We start from the raw sequence: 15,000 nt of genomic DNA on the forward strand, positions 1-15,000 counted from the left end.
TAATAACAACAGACAGAAGCATTTATTTGCAATATATGATGATTTTTTTTTGTCTATTTTTTATTTTATTCTATTTTTTTCTTGTAGGAAAAGTTGCACACCCTTACTCTCTTTATCCCTTTTTGTTGTTTAATCGCAATTTTGTTTCTTTTCTCGCTTCGATTCATCCTTTATTTCAAGATTCTACAAAAGATTTTTTTTTTTAATGAATCTTCTGTTATCTTATTTTTCCCTCTCCAATCAATTTCCTCTTCTTCCAACGGTCTTTCTCTTCCACCTTTTCTCCCCTTTCTTCTTCCTCCTCCTCCTCATCTTCTCACGCCCTCCTCCTCCTTCTGCTGCTCCCGCCCGCCTCGCTGCCACTTTTGTTCGAGAACCTTCGCCAAAAGAAGAAAAAAAAAACGGACGATGCCAAGAGGTCGTCCAAACATCCGACAATTTTCCCGCGCAACAAAAGGGCCAGACAAAGGAAGAACAAAGTGCGCCTGCCATTACCCCTTGGGGACGTACCGTTCCGAAGGCATTAGCCATTTCTTCTTCTCCTTCTTGCACCACCAGGATCACTACGGTACGACGGGGAATTTGTTGTATGGAGAGAGGTTTATCTATTTATTTAATGGACTGGGTTCTGAATCTATTTACCTGACCTCTTGCATGGCTAGGATAATTGTGTTCTCTGGAGAGCGGTTTATCTATTCATATAACCCAAAGATTCTCTTGGATTTTTCTATAACCCCGCGGATCTTTCTAGAAAGGTTTTAGGATCTATCTAACCCTGCGATCTCTATGGTGTTGGGACTCTTAAAATATATTAACCGTGCGAAACCGTTTCTTGCGAGCGTTGAAATTATTTAACCCGTCAGATCACTTGAGAATGTTTTTCTGGGTAGACATAAACAAGGGAAGGTTTGGGGGGGAGGGGGTCAATAACAGGTGACTAACGGAGAAAGAGGAGGAGGAGCAGAGGGGCGTGATGGCGGCGGCGCAGCGGCACACGGACGAGAGCCATCTTGCGGTGGGAGGGCAACCATGCGGTACCACGTGACCTCCCCGGAAGTGACATCACGGCTTGGGAGAACCAGACTTCATCATGACCGGCGATCGGCGACTGTGAGAGACTGTGTGTGCGAAGGGGGGGTGGGGGGCGTAAAGGGGGTAGGGAGAGGAGGGGGAAGGAGGAAGGGGGGAACAGGAGGTGAAGGAGGAAAAACAAGAGAGCATTTTAGATTCTAAGGGGTCTTCTCACTCGTGTCGCCGCGTGTGTCGCCGGTTGGCCGTTAGAATGCCATTTCTTTTTCCCCTTTGGCGCTCCTGCCCCCTCCTCTTTTTCCCCTCTTTTTTCCCCTTGCTGTTTCCTTTCTTTTTTCTTTTTTGGGCTCTTATTTTCGTAGTGACTGGGTATTGTTGTCTTTTTTCTTTTTTTCTCTTCGCCTCCTCCTCATCTACCACTTTTTTATCCATCTTCTCTTCTTCCTACACCTCCTCTTCCTTCGTCTGCTACTTCTCCTATTCCTCTTCCTCTTTCCCTCTCCACACCTTCCTCCTCTATCTCCGCTACCCTCTTCTTCTCCTCTTTCCTCCTTTTCGCCTCTCCTCCTCTTCCTCCTCCACCTCCACCAGCACCACCACTACCTCCTCCTCCCCTCCCCCCCCTCCTCCTCTTCCCCTCCCCCCTCCTCCTCCTCCCCTCCCCCCCTCCTTCTCCTCCTCCTCCACCTCCTCGTCCTCTTCGTCCTCCGCCTACTCCTCCTCCTCCACCTCCACCTCCATCACCACTTCCACATCCTCCTCCTCCTCCTCCTTCTCCTCCCCCTTCACCTCCACCACCACTTCCACATCCTCCTCCTCCTCCTCCATCTCACCCTCTTCCTCCTCTTCCTCCTCCTCCTCCTCCAACCCCACCACCACCTCCACCACCACCTCCTCCACCACCACCTCCTCCTCCACCACCACCACCACCTCCACCACCTCCTCCCCCTCCCCTCTCCCCCCCTCACCACCTCCTCCCACTCCCCATCCACCACCACCTCCCCTCCATCACCTCCACCTCCTCCTCCCCTCCACCACCTCCTCCCCCTCCCCCTCCATCCACCTCCTCCTCCTCCTCCTCCTCCTCCTCCCCCTCCCCCTCCATCCACCTCCACCACCTCCACCTCCTCCTCCTCCTCCTCCTCCAACTTCTTCGCTGCTTCCTGTGGCGATTCGCTGAACCTTCACGACCCTCCGGGAGAATCGGCGGCGAGAGCGAGCGGTACGACGAACGGCGCGTCACTCGATGGTGGTGACGATGGTGATGATGGTGGCGATCGTGGTGGTGGTGATGATGGTGATCGTGGTGGTGGTGGTGATGGTGATCGTGGTGGTGGTGGTGTTGGCGATTTTGGTGGTGGTGATGATGGCGATTGTGGTGGTGGTGATGATGGTGATCGTGGTGGTGGTGGTGTTGGCGATTTTGGTGGTGGTGATGATGGCGATTGTGGTGGTGATGATGATGGCGATTGTGGTGGTGGTGATGGTTATGGTTAGGGTTGTGGTGATGATGGCGATTGTGGTGGTGGTGATGATGGTGATCGTGTTGTTGGCGATTTTGGTGGTGGTGGTGATGGCGATCGTGGTGGTGGTGATGGTTATGGTTAGGGTTATGGTGATGATGGCGATCGTGGTGGTCGTGATGGTAGTGATGATGGTTATGATTAGGGTTATGGTGATGATGGTGGTGGTGATGGTGGTTATGAAGGTGATGATGGCGATCGTGTTGGGGGTTATGGTTAGGGTTATGGTGATGATACTGGGATGATGATGATACAGATGAAGATAATGATGATGATGATGAGGAAGAGGGGGGAAAGGAGGAGAAGGAGGAAGAGGAAGAAGTGAGAGGGGAAAGAAGAAAATTAAGAAGAGGGGGAAATAGGAGGATGAAGAAGAGGGTGAAAAGGGGGAGGAGGAAGAAGAGGGAGGGGAAGGAGAAGGAGGAAGAGGGAGAATAAGGAGAGTTGGAGAAAGAAGGAAGAGGAAATTATGAGGAAGGATGGAAAGAGCAAGAGGAAGAGGAGAAAGAAGAAGGAGAGGAGGATAAGGAAGATGAAGAAGAAGAAGAGGAGGAAAGGGAAAGAAGGATAAGAGGAGGAGGAGAAAGAAGAATAAAATGAGGAGGAAGAACAATAAGAAGCAGAATAGGAGGAGGAAGAAGAAGAAGAAGGAGAAGAGGAGAAAGAAATAGAACAAAAGGAAGAAAGAGAGAGAAAAAAATGGGGCATTGAAACTTTCGTTCTCAAAAGGAAGAAAAAAAAAATGGTTTTCTTGCAATTGTCAAGATTAATCAAGCTGGACTTCGGAGTGATCCATTGTCCGTAATGTTTGTTTTATGTATTTTGTATTTGTCTATTATGTATTTTGTTTTTACTTATTCTTGTGTTTTGACTATAGCCTGACTATAACAGCTATTTTGTGGGAATGTCAGATTGCTAAGATCGTGTAGTGTAGTTTATGACTAAGTGATGGTCATCACGAACGCTGGTTTCCTATTCTTCATCTCTGTCTATCCTCCTCTCTCTCTTCTTCTTCTTCTATTCCCCCCATCCTCCTCCCCCTACTTCTCCTCCACCTTCTCCTCCTCCTTTGTGTGTATGCTTTACAATAAATGCACACACACACACACACACACACATATATGTATATATACATATACATATACATATATATATATATATATATATATATTATATATATATATATATATATATATACATATATATATACACTTATATATTATATATACATACACATACACACACACACACACACACACACATACAACATACATATATATATATGTATATATATATATATATATATATATATTATATATATATATATATATATATACATACATATGTATATATATATATATATATATATATATATATATATATATTATATATTTATATTACATATATATATATATATATATATATATATATATATATATATATATATATAATTATATATATATATATATATATATTAATAACTTACATATACATATATACAAATATATAATATATATATGTTACCAAAGACCGTAAAATCAGACATATCTAACCCTCATTAAAAACACAATCCCTAGGCCTATACACCCCTAATCAGGTGTGTAAACAAGTCAATCGACGCTCCCTGATTAGTTCCTGTCCCCCCCCTTCCCCCATTCACCGAAGGTAATAGTACAGGCGTCATCATCATCTGCCTCTGTGATTTATTCCTGAGTTGATAACTGTTTTCATTGACAAAACTGGAACTCTATATGATATGCTTAAATTTATTCATAACCTTATTGCAAATTGTGTATGAAATGGCATCCTTAATGCAATTTTTGTCAATCTTGGTTAGTATGGAGAATGTCGTAATATCTAAGTGACGCAATTGTATTTATTCCATTTATTCTACGCACTTATACATGTACAGTTGCACACATACACACACACACACACACAAAGCCAAACTCACACGCACACACGCACAAACAAAGACAAACAAGCACACGCAAGCACACGCGCTTTCACAAACCGCACCGCTCTAATTAGTCCTAAAGTACCAACGAGGCGTAATTACTTTTCGGTTTCTCGTAATAAAGGATTTACCACAACCCCCCTCTCCCCCAACCCACCCTCCCTCCCCTAACCCATACTCCCCCTCCCCTCCTCCTACTTCATCACCCCTCTCCCCCCCCCTTACCCCTATTTTCCCACCCCCTCCATCACCCAACTTCCCCTCCCCACCTTCCTCTCCCCCCCATCACCCCCTTCCTCCGCATAGGCCTACCTTCCTCTGACGTGATGGAGACTGACAGTAGGCCTGGAAAGGAACACGGTAATCTTCTCCTTATTATAGATCATAAAATATTCTTTTTGACACTCATGTACTGGACTATACCTCCTTGAAGGGACGGGAAGGGGGTTGGGGATGGGGGGAGTAGGAGGATAGAGGGGGAGTGAAATATGGTTTGTTTAAGCGCGGGAAAGAGAGACGGAGGGAGCGTGGATGTAAATGTTTTTAAAAGAGACAGAAAGCTGGCGAAGAATAAAGAAAGATAATGAATGCAGATGTGAAAGGAATCTGAAGATAAAGAAAGGTGGAAGTGAAGCAGGTCATAATGAGAACAGAAAAGAGTAAAAAAAAATTGAAGAAGAGAGAGGTTACGATTAGCTGATGGAGGAAACGGAGCGTGTATGTATAATTTGATCAGAAGCGAAAAGAGTAAGAAAATAACGAAAAATAATTAAATGAGAAAAAAAGAAAAATAACATCAATTAACGATAAAGAGAAGAAAATGTGAAAACATACAAAGGTCAAGATAAAGCGAAAAAACATATGTCTGAGGATAAGGAGCGTATATGTAAAATCGACTCAGAAAGAAAGAAAAATGAAAACAAACAGTTAGAAATGAAGGCAAAGGAGACAAGCAAAAAAAAACAAAAACAATAAGAGATAAATACCAAACAAAGGAGAGAAGGTCAAGATAAAATGAACGAAAGATGGGGGGCAAGCAAAAGAGAGCGCGGGAGGGAGTCATAAACTATGTGAACGCCCAAGGGGAGATCCATGTTAATGAAGACATTTCTACATAACCGTGAATTATTAGCCTTTTCTCGACGCATTATGACGTGTAATTTCATTTTTTCTTTTAATTTTTAAAAAGTTAATACACTATGAATAGATAATAATGTTTTAAAAATAGAAAAAAGAGAACGGACATTCACATACTTTCAAATCTCGGAGCTTCTGTTTGAAAATAACGACTTCTAACGATGCTCTCCTGAAATTAAAATCTATTAGCTTATTACACGTTATTACACCAACGATTAAATCTATACTGAATCATAGTGTAATCAGTCAGTATGAAATAAAATATATATAAAATACAAGCAGATGTTCAGCACCGTTGATGAACTAGTTAAGCTATTCAAACACATGTTTGAAAAAAAACACATGTGGTATAAATACTTAGGATGCCACAGTGATTTGCAACTTTATCAGTTATTCCTTTCTTTAGGTGAAAAAAAGTAATGTTCACATAAACAAATTATCAAACTTTACGAACAAAACATCTGTGTGTCATTTTAACACATTTCAAACAATTGTTATGGTGCATCATCACATCATCCAAGCAAATAACAGGTTATTCACTCATCACTCATCATTCACTGTTTCATTCTCATCACACAAAAAGTGATGACGACCTTACGTGGTTATGAGGCTGCGCTGTGATGGCGAATGATGATACGTCTTGTGGTGCTGGCGTGATAGCTATTGGGGTCATCATCACCATCATCACCATCTTCACCATCACCATCATCATTACATACTGTTGTGAAATCGTTCCTTCTTGTTGTTACGGTCAGAATTCATCTTGTGGTAAGGGACTGTGTGTGTGTGTGTGCGTGTGTCTGATTGTGTGTGTGTGTGTGTGTGTGTGTGTGTGTGTGTGTGTTTGATTGTGTGTGTGTTAGTGTATGTGTCTAGTTGTTTGTCTGTGTGTGTGTGTGTGTGCGTGTGTGTGTTTGATTGTGTGTGTTAGTGTTTGTGTCTGATTGTTTACTTGTGTGTGCGTGTGTGTGTTAGTGTATGTGTCTGATTGTTTGTGTGTGTGTGTTTGTTTCTAAACAAGTGTGCGTGTTTCTCCAATGTTTATAAAAAAACAATTTCAGACTTAAACTTATTTCCAAAAGCAGAAAAATAACATAGGAAGGTGAAGGAGGAGGGAAAGAAGGAGGTAAAACAAGGAAAAGAGGGAAAGAGTAGCAAGAAGAAGGTGAAAGAGAAGTAGAAAATCAAAGAGAAGAAGAAGGGAAAAAAACAAAACAAGAAAGAGTAAGAGGAAGATCAAAGAAGAGAAATAAAAGAAAAAGGTGAAGGAGAAAAAATAAACAAAAACAAAACAAAACAAAAAGATGGAAGAAGAGGAGAAAATCAAAGCAAAAAAAAGCAAAAAAAAAAACAAAAAAAAAACAAGAAGATGGTAAAGGAGGAAAGACAAAGACAAACAACAACAAACAAACAAGAAGGAGGAGGGGGAGGAAGAGGAGGGAGGATGGAAGACGTCGACCGGCGGAAGAGAAGGAGTTCGGTGTTGTTTGTATCATTACACTTTGATTATCTCCAAGACGTCTGTTACCTCCTTCCTCTCTCCCTCCCGCCCGCCCTCTCCTTCCTTCTGCTAATCCTTGTTCCTTCCTTCTTCCCCTTCACCTCACATTCTCTCCATCGCCCCTTCATCTCTCCTTACTCCCTCTTCCCGTCCTCTCTCTCTCTCCTTCATCTCTCCTTCCTCCCTCTCCCCGTCCTTTCTCTCTCCTTCATCTCTCCTTTTCTCTCCCTCTATCTCTACTTCTTCCCTCTCCCTCCTGTTTTTCGCTTCCCTTCCCTCTCTATCTCTCTCTCCTTCCATTCCTCCTATCTCCTTCATCCCTTCACTCCTCCCTTCCCCTACCCTCCCCCCTTCTCCTTTCCCCTCTCCCTCCTCCCCCCTCTCTCCCTCCTCCCCCCCTCTCTCTCCTTCCTTCTTTCCTTCCCTCCCCTCCTTCTCCTTTCTTCTCTTCCTCCCCCCCCCCTTCTCTCTCTCTCCTTCCTTCCTTCCCTCCCATCCTTCTCCTTTCCTCTCTTCCTTCCCCCCCTTCTCTCTCTCTCCTTCCTTCCTTCCTTCCATCCCTCTTCTTCCACCTTATTTTTCCTTCCTCGGCCACCGCTCGAGATGAGACTGAGAGAATAGGAAACCGATTTTCGCCTGTGCGTTATAAACCTGTCTTATGATAGCGAAGTCTTTATATTAACGATCCCTTTCGTAGAATAACCGGGAATGCAAACGATTTCACTTTATGTGGGAAGGAATTCTTGCCTTTTCTGAAATCGGAAAAAATATCCTTTTCTCGTGAATTGAGACTTTTAAAAAATCACTTAACGTTTGCCAATTACAAAATGAAAATATTGTTTCTTTATGGTCAAATATAGTATAAGAGAAATGTACAATATACAATACATAACAAGTACCCTCTACTTTACCTCCAGTGAATGAATCTTACAAACCATCACGTATACTCTACGATTAAAATGACGTTTTAATTAGCTTAATTCTTCAAATAGCAATCTGGCTAAGACTACGGGCGTGGGAAAACTAAATTCTTCCTGTGCTGTGGATGAAATAATTACGTAGCTGCTTCTACCTCAATTTCCTCCTTTAGTTCACTAGAAAAGATGAGGTAATCACACATACGTATTTGTGCCTCGTGGTAGCTGGCCTTTAAGTCTGCGATGCGTTAGACTTTGCGATAGAATAGGCGTTTCCTTGTAAGTCTAGCTTCCCGGTCTGCTTGGAAGTTCCTTTGCGTTCTTCGTATCTTGGAATAGCCAGTGGAAACGGTTGATTCAGAATTTATTTGGGGAAGATATTTCGTGTTGTGGTTTAGTCTGAGCGTGGCGTCTTTATTATCCCATTTATTTTAGTGGTATGATTAGTTTATCATGGATATTTACTCAGTCTTGAGCGAGCTCTGGTGTATTTGGTGTAGGGTCAGTGCATTATATTTTAAAAAATACATTACAAACTTGGGATGTGACACAAGTACGTTTAATAGTATATGAGATGTTATCTTAATTAGTATAATGTGGGCCTTTATTAACACACAACGTGTTAAATACGGGTATAAAACACCGTAGGCTTTACGATTAGAAAAGTTTCGTTTCGGCAATAAGGTTGATTATAAATACAAGTTACCATGTTTAGAAAGCGTTATGACTTAACCACATCCGCAGATTCCTAAACCATTAAACTATATTTATGATAATCTGAAAATCAGTGGTTCCCAACCTGTGGCTCACGGCTTCATGGACAGTAGTTTATTAAAAGGTAAATAACAGAAGACTTATCTACCAATATAGACAACCTAAATTTATCAGGGTAGCTAAGAAACTACATTTAAAGACGCGGGGACGAAAAATCAACAAAACCGAGCTGTTTAATTCATTTCTACTGTATGATTAAGCTTTTAATGAGACTGCCGTAAGCTATGAGTGGTAGCATGTTTGTTGGGTCGTAAAGAATTTAGCGCAGTTTACGTGAGCTGCACGTTGGACAAGGTTGGGAACCGTTGTTTTCAATGCATTCTTGCAAAGACAGAGATTTTCTTAACTGACTTCCAGGAGAGGCTAATAACAAGCGTATATATATATATATAATATATATATAATAATATATATATATATATATATATATATATATATATATAATATATATTTTTTTTTTTTTTTTTTTTTTTTTTTTTTTTTTTTTTTTTTTTTTTTTTTTTTTTTGACCGTTAGTTCTTTATACGTGGGGCATCCGCCTGCAGTATTTGTAGTATCTTGTTATTTTGTATTTTACATTCGAAACCCTTGACCGTCGGTATTTGAATGAGGAATGTTTCTGTTTCGTCATTGTCATGAGGGACATAACTAGGCAAACTTTGATTCATAAAAGTCTTGTTCTATGGTATTTGTACAGACATGTATATGTATATATATATATATATATATATTATATATATATAATATATATATATATTATATATATATATATATAAAAATATATATATATATGCATACATACATATATATATATATCTGTGCGTGTGTGTGTGTGTGTATATGTGTGTGTGTGTGTGATGTGTATGTGTGTGTGTCTGTGTGTGTGTGTATATGTGTGTGTGTGTGTGTGTGTGTGTGTGTGTGAGTGTATGTGTGTGTGTCTGTGTGTGTATGTGTGTGTGTGTGTGTGTGTAAAGGCTATACAGTCCCTAATCCATAACTTCTCTCGTATGCAATTCCCAATAAAAAAATCACCTTTTAATAACCTAATTTGCAAGTTTCTTTTCCTTTTTTTTACTTTCTATCCGTAAACTTTGACACCTTAATGTCTAAACCATAAGCTCTTGGCCCTGCAACCTCTAAATGCAATTTAAAACCCTTAATAGACGAGGTTTCATGGCATCTTTCTTTCTCACTCTTTTCTTCCTTCTTATCTTTTTTTAAATCTTTCTTCTTCTTCCCATTTCTCATCTCTTTATTTCTCTACTTCTTATTTCTTATTATTATTTTCCTTATCTAATCTGTTTTCTTTTTCCTTCTTCTTTCTCCTCCTCCTCCTCCTATTCTTATTTTCTTATTTTTTATACATTTCGTAATCTTCTTCCCCTTCCTCCTCCTCCTTTCTCTTGCTCTTTCGTCTCTTCTTTCTTCTTCGAACTGTTCTCTTTCTCTTTCTTCTTCTCTTCCATGTGCTATTTTCTTTATCCTTCTGCCTCTTCTTCTTCCCCCTATTCTCTTTCTTGTTCTTGCTCTTTTTCTCCTTCCTTTTCCTCTCCTCTTTTTCTTCTTTCTCCATTCCCTCCTTCTCCTCCATTCTTTCTACATTTCTCCTCTCACTCCTTCTCCTCTTCCTCCTCCTCCCTACCCTCTTCCTCCTTCTCCTCGTTCCCCTCTTCTCCCTCCTCCCCTTCCTCCTTTTCCCCCTCCTCCTCCTTCTCCCCCTCCTCCTCCTCCTCCTCCTCCCTCCCCTCCTCCTCCTCCTCCTCTTCTCCTCTACCTCCTCCCACCCCCCCTCCTCCTCCTCTTCTCCTCTACCTCCTCCCACCCCCCCTCCTCCTCCTCTTCTCCTCTTCCTCCTCCCTCCCTTCCTCCTCCTCTTCTCCTCCTCTACCTCCTCTTCTCCCTCCTCCTCCTCCCTCCCCTCCTCCTCCTCTTCTCCTCTTCTCCCTCTGCTTAACCCTTTACGCGAAAAAAGCCGCGTTTCACCCCACCCGACCACCTTTCCTTCCGCTGTCCCACGTTATTTATGTATTCCTCCGCCACAGTAATTTCCCATCTTAAATGCATTTTCTCATGAGCTATTTCTTATTATCATTTCATTTCGTCTCTTTTTTTTCATTTCTCGTTCGTTGTTTTCTTGTTTTGGATTATTTTCTGGTTGTTTTGTTTGTTTTGTTTACTTGTTTGTGTTACGTCTTTCACTTTTTTGTTTTGTTTTCTATTCATATTACACTTATTTTCCTTCATTCATTCTTATATTACTCCCGTTCTATAAAATGTTAATTCTTTTCCTTTCATTTTTCGCTTCTTCTTTTTTTTTCTCTCTCTCTCTCTCTAATATCCACCGATTCTCTTTCTTCTTTCCATTCTCTTTATTCCGGTATCCATAATATTTTCTTCTATCTCCGCTAATTCTCTTTTAAGATTTTCCCCCTATAAGTCCCTGTTCTCCTTCCCTTCTTTATATTTCTACATATTATTCTCATTCATCTTCTCTCTCTCTATCTTATGTTTTTCTTCTTTTTTTTTTCCTCTCATGCTTATATTTCCTCCCTTTCTTTACATCTTCCTCTTTTCTTCTCTCTTTCCTCTTGTTATCCATTCTTATATTTTTTCCTTTTCTCTCCCTCCTTCCTCTATTTCCTCCCAGTCCCCATTTTCTCCTCTGTATTCTCCACTTTCTTTTTAACCCCACCCCTTTTCCTAATTTTCCTTCTTTCCTCTCTCCTTCCTCCTTTTCATTTTATATTCTTTCTCTCCCTCTCTCTCTCTCTCTCTCTCCTTCATATTTTTATTCTTTCCTTCTTCTCTTCTCTCTTCTTCCTTCGCTCTCTTCCTACCCCCCTTTCTCTCCTCCTCCTCCTCTATATGTCCTTCCTCCGTTTTCTTCCCAACTCCTTTTCCTCCATTTTATTTTATCTTCCTCATCTCTCCCTCTCTCTCTCTCCCTCCCTCTCTTTCATTTTCTTCTCTCTCTTCCCCCTCCTTCCTCCTCCTTCTCCTTCTTCTCCTCTGTGTGTGTGTACTTATATAGATATAGATGTTGATAGATAGGTAGATGAACAGATAGATACAACCCTCACTTTCTCCCCCCTCTCTCTCCTTTTCTCTCTTTCTCAACCTACATTTACGTATATGTATAGTTCACGGAATCATTTAACAAAATGGCCATTTCAGAGGATGCAAGTACCACCCTAGATATACACGATAATGTATTAAAATAACTTAATCATTATATCTCCTTATCGTACTTCTCAGCCATCGTAAGACTATCTGGGACAATAATATAACATTGAAAGGCTAAATAAGATAAAAAGTGAAATCGTATCTCAAGAATTTATCGCGTAAAAAAAGATATATTTAAGATTAATGGCAACAGACACCTCTCTGTGACGTCATCATAAGAGAGTGATTGATATCGTACACTCTAACCTAAGTGGTAATTATAATTATCTGAGTGATTAGCAACACCTGGGCAATCATTACTGGTAATTTCCTAATAATTACAGATTAGGTGCTGATTCGAAGCGTTGGTAAGTGATATTGAGTAATTTGAGTTATTTTTTTTTCTATTCAGTTTTAAGATTAAAAATACGTGTTAAAATTTTGATCATATGTATGTTTTTGTGTGTGTGTTTGTGCACATGTATATGGATGTCTGAATTTGCGTATGTTTTTGTGTGTGTGTTTGTGCACATGTATATGGATGTCTGTATTTGTGTATGTTTTTGTGTGTGTGTTTGTGCACATGTATATGGATGTCTGTATTTGTGTATAAGTATGAATGAATTACCAACACAAACAACAGAGTTCGAAGTTAGTGCGAAAATAATCACAAGAAAAAAAAAAATCATACAATAACCTAATAGAGACGCAAGGTTATGGAAATAAAACAAAAAACAAAAAAGAAACAATTGAATAAAGCTCTGACTCGACATCAATTACTTTCTGTTGCCAAGACAGAGAAAACAAGATGACTCGCAGAATTAAAACCTTCACTCAGCTCGGAGGCATAAACACATAGAAAAAAAGAACGTTGCAGAAAAAAAAGAAAGATAAAAAGATCGTAAGGGAAAAGAATATTTTTTAAAGATATGAAACGAAAAGAAGATGAAGAAAAAATACCTTTTGAAACTGATTTGGGGAAAAAAGAAAGAGATAGAAAAAAAAGTCGAACGGAACAGCTTGACCAAAACCACATTAACCGAAAATAGAGTTGGAAAAGAGAGAAAGAGAGAGAGAAGCGAAGAACAGGATTACTGGCATCATTTTCCCTGCTGGTAGCGCTATTTGGCGCCGCAATCTCGAATTATGTTAGTCCCTCCTGTGACCTCCCGTTTTCTATGTCCACTGGTCTCCTTCCGCCTCCTCAGATTTTTTTATTTTTATTTTGGAAGGAGGAAAGCGGAAGGGGGGAGGGGGGAGGGGGGAGTGGAAGCGATGGATTGAGAAGGAGGAGGGAAAGAAGGAGGGGAGGGGAAGGGAAAGGGGAAGAGATGGATTGAGAGACAGGAAGGAAAAAGAGAAGAAGGAGAGGATGGTGAGAATGAAGAAATAGGGGGTAGGGGAGAGAGAGAGGAGACGAAGGGAAGGGATGAGGAGGGAGGAGGAAGGAGGAGAGGAGGAGGGTAAGGAGGGACTGGAGAATGGAAGGAAGAGAGAAAAGAGGGAATGAAGGGTTAATTGAGAAGGAAAAGAAGAAGGAAGTGAAGTGGGAAGGAAAACAACAAAATAGGAAGGAGAAGGGAAGTGAGACGGAGTAAGAGAAGAGTGGGGGAAGGGGTGGTAGGGTGGGGAGGTCTTCAGCTTGTCGGATGGTAGAAGGGGAGGGGGAGGGAGGAAGGGGGGGGGATAAAGTGTATTTTGAGTGTCAAAAGCAATTCCTCGAAAAAGTTCAGCCATTTAGAATGATTTCGCATTTCCTCCCGCGAGTAAAGAAGGTTTTAAAATATCACATATTAGAAATGGCCAGACAAGTGCATTAGCCTCTCACGATAAGAAAAGGTCTTTTTTCATATTCATTCATTGTTTATTTCATTCTCTCTCTTTCTCTCACTTAAGGAAGAAAGCGAAAAAAATGGAAGGAAATTATGAAAATATACGAAAAAAAAAGAATTAAGTTGATTATAGGTTTAATAACTATACTTAGAATACGCTCGCTTAAAATATAGGTATTGTCCATAAATATGAGAATGGACATGAAAAATTAGATAAATCAATGAATAGAGATGTGAATGACGGAATATATAGACATATGAATAAAGGAATGAATCAATAAATTAATGTATAAGGACTTTATCAATTTCTTTTTTTCTTTCTTTCAATTTTGTTCGATCTCTTTTATTCCTTTTCGAGTGATTTATAAAATTTCTGCTTTCATTACTTTTTATAATCTTTACTTTTATCGTTATTATCATCAACATCATCATTATTAGTGTCTGTATCGTAATTATCATCACTATCATTAGCGTCAGTGCTATAATCATTATCATTATCACTATTATTAGCGTAAATGTCATGATCATCATCACTATCATTGTCATTAGTATCAGTGTCATAATCATTATCATTATCATCAATTTCATTATCATGATCTTTATTAGAATTATCACCGTCGTATTACCTATCCTCATTCCTTCCTTCGTATCCTTTACATGCCCTTCACATTCGCTTATTATCCTATTTTCCTCCTCTTCCTTCTTCCTCCCCCCCCCACCTCCCATGTGCCTCCCCCCATTTTCTCACCTATTCCCCCCCTCTAAAAGATTAATAATTATACATTTTCACGATTTTCTTTTGATTTTTGTTTTATCATTTTGCTTTTTCTTCGTTTTCTGTTGTTGTCTTTTTTAATCTTTATTTCTTCGTCTATCCTTTCTCTTCTCTTCATCTATCTATTTATCTATTTATATAATTATTGTCATCGTTATCGTCATATCGACCGATATAAGAGGAGGACGAAACTTAAAGAAATTAAGAAAAAAAAGAGAGAGAAAAAAGTGAAATAAAAAAAGGAAAGGAAGGAAGAAATATAAAGAAAATGAGAAGAAAAGACAGAAGAGATAAAGTGAAAGAAGAGGGGAGATAAAGAAAATGAGTAAGAGAAAGAGAGAGAGAGAGAGAGAGAGAGAGAGAGAGAGAGAGAGAGAGAGAGAGAGAGAG

This window comes from Penaeus japonicus, unplaced genomic scaffold (genome assembly GCF_977035675.1).
Source record: "Penaeus japonicus unplaced genomic scaffold, GWHDUDI00000001_assembly GWHDUDI00000007, whole genome shotgun sequence".
NCBI classification, from domain to species: domain Eukaryota; kingdom Metazoa; phylum Arthropoda; class Malacostraca; order Decapoda; family Penaeidae; genus Penaeus; species Penaeus japonicus.